Genomic DNA, 8,050 nt, shown 5'->3' with positions numbered 1-8,050 from the left:
GAATAGCAATCTGTTTAATTCTGGATTAAACTACAGTATGACGAGATGTTTCACCGATGTGCTAATTCGAAATTAAGTAAATTTGTTTTAAAAAGCAACTTATAAGTTACTGCTGGATGATAAGAATTATATAGGAAATACGGGACAACGATACCCACATTCTGGCGCCACATGGAAAGATTTACAATACTGTAGCCTCTGTAAGTACGGTACACATGTAAAAATACATGCATTACATAATTACAAATGGTGTAGAATTTATATGCTAACAATGAGGTCAAACAATATGAAAACGAAAACGATTTAGATAAGATAAGAAGATAAGATATTTATTCAGGTAAAGGTACAAATATTGAAAATGAGTTACAAACATTATGTCTGATAAATATATAGCGCCAGTACATGCAATGCCTGAAGCCACTAATACGCACAGAGTTTCGGGTAAAATAATTTAAATTATATATAGTATGCATACAGTACATATATTATATACCTAAAAGAAAAAACATTTGAAAAGTTGTCACTGCTATCTTTTAAGATAACAAACCACGTTTTCTACTTTTCAAGATATACTTTCTTTAGCATCTTATCAACTCCAGCTGTTAAACTAATACTATATTAGTGTCCCGGGTTCGATCCCGGTCGCCGGAGAGAAACAATGGGCAGAGTTTCTTTCACCCTAATGCCCCTGTTACCTAGCAGTAAATAGGTACCTGGGAGTTAGTCAGCTGTCACGGCCAGCTTCCTGGTGTGTGTGTGTGGTGTTGAAAAAAAAATAGTAGTAACAGTTGATTGACAGTTAAGAGGCGGGCTGAAAGAGCAGAGCTCAACCCCCCCCCCCCCCTCAAGCACAACTAGGTTGTTATAGATTCAGCTACTCGGAACAGGTTCCAAGTAGCACGGGCTATGGTGAGCCCGTAACTTACCTGGCACAGGAGCGGGGCAAGTAGCACGGGCTATGGTGAGCCCGTAGTGGACTTACCTGGCACGGGAGTGGTGCCGTCTCTGTGCACAACTAGGTGAGTACATATATATATATATATACTATATTATTGTTTAAGACACCTCACCCAGGTGGCTGCTGGAAAATGAGCGAAAAATGTTGTCACTAGCACTCACTAGGTTACTTATTTAGCTTGGAAAAATGAAATTTTGACAAAATCAGCATGATGTAACTGGAAAATATAATACAGTAAAACAACACATATATACTTACACCCAACCGAATATTATGGGTTCAGCTCTTAAACCCCTTAATTGTTATTCTGTATATTTTCCACCTCCACTCACAGTGCATAATGATTTAACTAAATTACATATACTGCTAAAAAAAAAAAGACTTGCTCATACACGCGCCTCTCAAACATTTTAAATATATAGTTTTAAAATAGTTATGTTTATTTGCTGCAAGATACAATACATCCTGGGGCTCAGACACAGGAATTAACTAAAAAAGTGGATTTCCCAACTTGAGTACTGTGGTAACCCGGGAGACTTGAGCAATGATGTCGCCAGCCCGTTCTGCTTCTGGAAAGATCTCGAGTCACTACGTATTGGCTGTGCTTTCAGGCAGAATTTTCACTGTGGTGTGGCGCACTGCCTCAAATTTGTCCTGCTTACATTATGACTTCCTTTAACATAAACTATACGTTTTACTAATTAGACAACTACCCATTTTAGTGTCTAAGCCCATTGTGTAGCTATGCAGTATATGTTATACTGTAACTCTTTTATATCAATATGCTATAACTTGCGTGTAGGTACACACATGTTCGTTCAGCTCCTTTGCTCTTTATATTTATTTGCTCTGTAACATTTCAACAACCGCTCGCAGTATTGGTATGTGGTGCATAATTCACGAACTAAACTACCTATTTTGCGTTAACAAAGTTTAGGCACACATGACTGTGCTGCTACCTTCTTTACATGAGCGACTACAGAACGTAGGTCAAGAGCTCACAAAGCTGGAGAAGATCCAGATATATGCTATCAGACCAGAGCTGAGAGTTATGAGGAAAAACTAACGGATTTAAAGCTTATGTCACTAGAAGAAAGGAGAATCATAGAAGACTTGATCACCACATACAAAATTATCAGGGATAATTTTAGATAGGGGTAGATAAGGACAGACTATTTGCTATGTGTGGTACACGAACAAATGGACATAAACAAATTGAATACTCTAAGAAGTAAAGTGGTACAGGCAGACTTCACGCACAGCTTCAAATTTAAATACTGCATGACAGCGAACGTGGCTCGGGAACCTGTGCACCAATCGATTAAGGTTGAGAGGTTTGTCCTGAAAGCTGAAGGTCAAGCCCCCCCATTCCCCCTCCACAAGTACAACTATGTGAGTACGTCCACACGAAGTCGGCTCCCAACCGATTGATCTTGGAGTTTGATTCAAGGGCAGGTCGTTCGGGCACGTTTCCTTACACCTGATGCGCCTTATTCACCTAGCAGAAAATAGATACCCCAGGGAGCTTGTGTGAGTCGCACTCTAGTGAAGGATAGTCATTGGCTTGGGAGCCTTGATAATCCTAACAAGCTAACTGTCCCAAACAATGGGAAATCCTGTCCTGATTATCTACCCTAATTTGCTAACGTAACCTGTCGTAATTTAATGGTCGATAAATTGTTCCAGAGGTATCCAGCTGGTAACAAGGTATTAACCTTGAACTCATCAGGTGGTGGCCAACGCACCAGACTGCTCTCTAGGCTTTTATGTCCATCTCTCTCGAGTTTTGTTGCTGCTACTGGTGTTTTGCTGTTGTTGCTAGCACATGTTGCTGATGCGTAATGAGCAACAGCACGTTGTGGTTCCTTGACTGAATACTGGTTAGTTTTTTCACTACTTCTGTTTTTGTTGTCTTTGCTGCTGCATTTTTTAGGCCGTTATTAATATTATTGTATTTCTTGCTGTTGTTACTGCTGTCGCGACGGTGTTTGTGTTACTTCTGTTACTGTTGCTACATGTTACTGGTGGTGATACTAATGTTTGTGGTGCTGGTTCATGATATTTCTATTTCTGTTGGTAACTTAATTGGTACTGATGGTTTTTGTTACGGCTAGTGGTAATTCGTACTAACGCTGGTGTTGCTGCTACTCGTTCCGGTGTTGTTGCGGCCGCTGCCGGTGCTCCTGCTACTGGTTTTGCTATTACTAGTTCTGGTGCTACTGCTGTCGTTGCCATTACTGCTAATGCTACCGGTGCTGGTGTTGCTGCTGCTGTTATTGTTGTCGGTGTTATTGGTGCTCCTGCTGTTGGTGCTGTTACTGTTGCTGATGCTATGGTGCTCTTGCTGCTGGTGTTGTTGATGCTCCTGTTGGTTGATTGCTGCTCCTATTATTGATGCTGCTTGTAACTGGATCAGGTGTTGCTGCTACTGCTGGCACAACGTCAGATTTGTAACTAGACTGGAGAAGCTGTAGTAACTGATAAAAATGCGAGTTAATGACTAGGGAAAGCAGTGACTAGGCTATCTGGAAATATTTCGTGTCAGATTGCGAGTAGATCCTCGTAAGTAATTCTATCTCCATAGATGGAGAAAGTATAATAATTTAATCGTAGTAAATCTTCATACCTCGACGCGGTGACATAAAACAATAGGGTGAGCAAAAATGTATACCTTTACAAATTCATTTTAACTCTTAATAGAACAAACAATAATTGGACTAATCCTGTCATAATAGACAAAAATGATTGGACTAGTCATGTCATAATAGACAATAATTATTTACTAATACTATGGTCAATAAATTAAAGGTTAGTAGGAGCCTATCAACCAGAAGTCACCCAACTCGGCCATCTGTCTCAAAGAAATCTGTCTTGTAATAATGTAAAGACTTCCGAACAGGGATGTTTCGAACAGACTTCAGAGCAACGATAATAATGGATTTTTTTAGCACAAGTAACTATACTAATAAGTATAACGACTCCAAAAAAAGGTTTACAGCACCGGTACTAGGCTATAAACTACTAATTCAAAACTGGTACATAGGCTCCCTGTCCCCCAACACAGTGAATTATTATTTTATTATTAAACCATAATCCTAGCAGGGGTAAACAGCACGACAAATGGGTCCTTGATCCCGCATGTATCAAAGATCATGAACGAATTTATGAAGGTTTGCATACATTTTTTGTGGGAAATGGAGAGATGAGAGACATGAGCAGTGTAATACAGAACAAACGTTGGGAAGAGTTCCTACACAGTACAAACGAACAAATATCACTTGTTGAATTTTGGGAAAAGATACGAAAAATATGTAAAAAGAGCCCAACCAAACTATTAGGCCACAGCTCACTAGAGCAACCAAACTATTAAGCCACAGTCTACTAGAACAACCAAACTATTAAGCCACAGTCTACTAGAACAACCTAACTATTAAGCCAAAACTATTATGCCACAATCTACTAGAACAACCAAACTATTACACCACAGCCCACTGGAACAAGACAACAATTTTGCTTGATCAATCGGTATTATACATCAACCTTTCACTCACTCTAAATTAACATATAGAACAACTTAATGACGCGCCCCAACAGTCAACGATTCATCAATCTTGATGTACAACTATTGCCGGGTCAGATCTTCATGGTGTAACAGAATGGGAATTAACTCACGTATTAACGATGGGCAAAGCAACTGTTGCTGGAGAAGACGGTATTACATACAGCTTACTGAGATTAGTCTCACAAGTGCCAAATAATCCACTTTTAATGTTATATAGAATGAGTTTAAGTGAAGGGTTATTCTGATTATTGGTTTATTGGCCAAAGAGAGTAGTTGTTCTTATTCCCAGACAACATTCCGACAATTATAGACCCATATCTCTAACATCGTGCAATTGTAAAGTGCTCGGAAGCATTGTTTTTAACAGAATCACGTTTCATACACACACGGGCAACTGTAATCCCAACTAGTTGGATTTATGCCTGGGCTCAGTACACAACACTGTTTTGCTGCAGATGAGGAGTCACAATAACGTGGCTGAAAAATGTTGACCAAACCACACAATATAAAGTGGAGAGACGACGACGTTTCGGTCCGTCCTGGACCACAATCGACTTGATAATGGTCCAAGACGGAACGAGACGTCGTCGTCTCTTCACTTTCTTGTGTGTGGTTTAGTCAACTGTTTTGCTGAATACTTCGCACATAGTGAAGCTTCCCCCGCAAACAGTCTTCATGTATCTAGCAACAGCCTTCGACACTTTAGACAGGAAAATCATGCTAGAACTTGCTGAGTTAGGAATCAAAGGTAAATTACTCAAATAGATAAAGGGTTATTTATCTAATCGAACAGCATATGTTTTCGAATGAGTGGGGGCGTAAGAGCATGAGCGCCATTACCGTAGGCCAGAGTGTGGTCGGGTTGACTGTAAAACCCTGGTTAGGCTCCGGTTTGGGGCCTCCAGAACCTCCCAGAGAACTCAGTAGAGTTATGGGTTAATTAACTTTACCACCGTGACCGAGTCAGTTGGGCCAGGTGTCTAAGAATCACCAGAACGCGAGTGCAAGTCACTCTATTGCCTCAAAATAATTTTCAACATGTTTTGTTTAATGGTGTTAAAAGCACAGAATAAACACACTGAACTGGGAACCTACAAGGAGGAGTCCTCAGCCCCTTGTTGTTCAACGATCTAATGCATAAACTTATTTAAGATCTTGTAACCAATAATGAAGACGAGGTCATTTGTTATGTTAATGTTTGTTTACAGACTGCCTTCGAGCCTAAAATGGCAGTTCCGCTCGATGCTTGTGCTACTAGAACTGAGGAATGTGGACTCTTATCTCAGTACAAAAAACTCGCGCTCTCATTCCCTGCGCTATTGCGCCACCCAATTATCGTATAAATGATCGTACACTTGATAACTACTTAACTTACAGATACTTTGGAGTCCTCATTAACGACCCGGGATACATTTTTTCTCTCAAGAGGAGACTCAGAGAGAGTAAAGCCCTTGCGGGTCCTTGTTGGTGTTAATCATGGAATTAACGTGAGACTTGCTAGAATGTTTGATATATAATTTATCCGTTATGATTGACTACAATGCTCCACATCTCACACTGTATACAAACAGAGCTAAAATCCCTTGAAACTTTGCAAAATGAAGCTATACGAGTCATCCTTGATATTCCAAAGTCCACAAGAATAGTTAATATGAGAGCTGAGTCAAAATTACTTACTATAAGTGAGAGACGGAGAGGGAAATGTGATTATGCATTTTGGTTTTATAAGGTAGCCAACTCTATCAAAATAGTTTGGCGGAACATTGTATAGCAGCTCTCTTACCCTGTCAAAGTAGGAAAGGCGAAAATATATGTGTATCTGTATGTATTACGGGAACCTTCGACAAGCTGCCGGCTTCCTGTCCTCGTTTAGGCCACTAGTGTTAGTGGCCCTCAGGTAAATTCAAGTAAATATGTATATACATATATATATATATATATATATATATATATATATATATATATATATATATGTATATATAACCAAATTGTAACCAGCATGTACATATACGTATACGCATATATATATATATATATATATATATATATATATATATATATATATATATACATATATATATATATATATATATATATATATATATATATATATATATATATATATATATATGTATGCGTATACGTATATGTACATGCTGGTTACAATTGTATTAAATTTGTTTAAACGCATATCACATTCTGTGGTTGACATGTAAGAGAACAGATCCCAAACCCTGTAGATGTAGAACAGACGTAGATGTATGTGTTGTATGTATGTTGGTCAGCATTGTTAAGGCACTTCGATCACCTTATGTGGTTGAATGCTAAATATCTCCACACATGTCGTACAGATTTCTAACCCTGTCCATGGAGAACTGAAGCAAATGTATATATGCTGGTTACCATTGTATAAGTGTATGGCCACGTCTGTGGTAGAAAATAAACTAAAAAAAACGCCTAATGCAGCCTTCTGGTCGCATCTTCACAATGACTTATCTCATTCATCTAACGAGAGTTTTCAAAGCACCAGTCACTTTTCTACTCTGACTTAATCTGTTCTCAAATTTTCAGGAATAAATTCCTCTCTTGAGATTCCCGGATCTATTTATCTCGTCGATGGTCATAATTGCAAAGTGTGAACTTGCAAGTGAAGCTGGAGAGGGAGCTCAGTAAGGAGGTAGAGTCTGTGCCAGAGCGAGGTAACTTTGTGAATAATTGGTATACATGTAGATGTATAAGATGCATGTAGGTCACAGCTGTATGCAGCTTTTCACGTCATTTGTAGTATTCATGTGGCCTTCTTTCACTTATTTCGCACTCCATTACGTGATATTTATCCACTTTGAATTCAATTTGTCATTTGTTGCTCAAGGTGCATGGTTTGTCTAGGTCATTTTGAAGGCCACGACACCCATCTGGGTCTCTTATTCCTCCCCGTAGCCTAATGATACTTGTGAACATGTTCATATAACTCTACATACCTTCGGGTACATTGTTCATGTAGAGGCTGCGTGTTACTGACGCTAGTACCCACCATGTGCCACCCTGCTGGCCACATTCCTCTACACTGATTCATTCTCTCTTATCACTGATTTCATCTTTCTGTTTGCTTTCCCATAGTCGGGGACAGGAAGCCTGTTAGCCATATTGAGGTCCCTCAGGGTCAGCTACTGATCTTACCCAGGCTCCATATGCAAACAACAACGATTACTCTAACTCCTGAGTACTTATTTACTACTGCTTGTGCTTGCTGGATAGCCTGTCTAGTGTACTGACGCCCGACCTATTTTTCTCTATCATATCTATTACATATATTTCTCTCTCTCTCTCTCACACATATTTCACTCTCTCTACACACACATACACAGCCCACAACAGCTGACCAACTCCCAGGTACCTGCTTACTGCTAGGTAAACAGAGGCATCACGTGAAAGAAACTGCCTATTTAATGTTTCTGCCTCGGCCGGGAATCGAACCCGGGTTCTTGGACTGAGATTCAGGCGCTGTTCACTCGGACCTGTACTCATCT

The sequence above is a fragment of the Procambarus clarkii genome, chromosome 52 (genome assembly GCF_040958095.1).
Source record: "Procambarus clarkii isolate CNS0578487 chromosome 52, FALCON_Pclarkii_2.0, whole genome shotgun sequence".
NCBI lineage: Eukaryota > Metazoa > Arthropoda > Malacostraca > Decapoda > Cambaridae > Procambarus > Procambarus clarkii.
The sequence above is the reverse complement of the archived record's forward strand: the minus strand, read 5'-3'. Positions refer to the sequence as shown.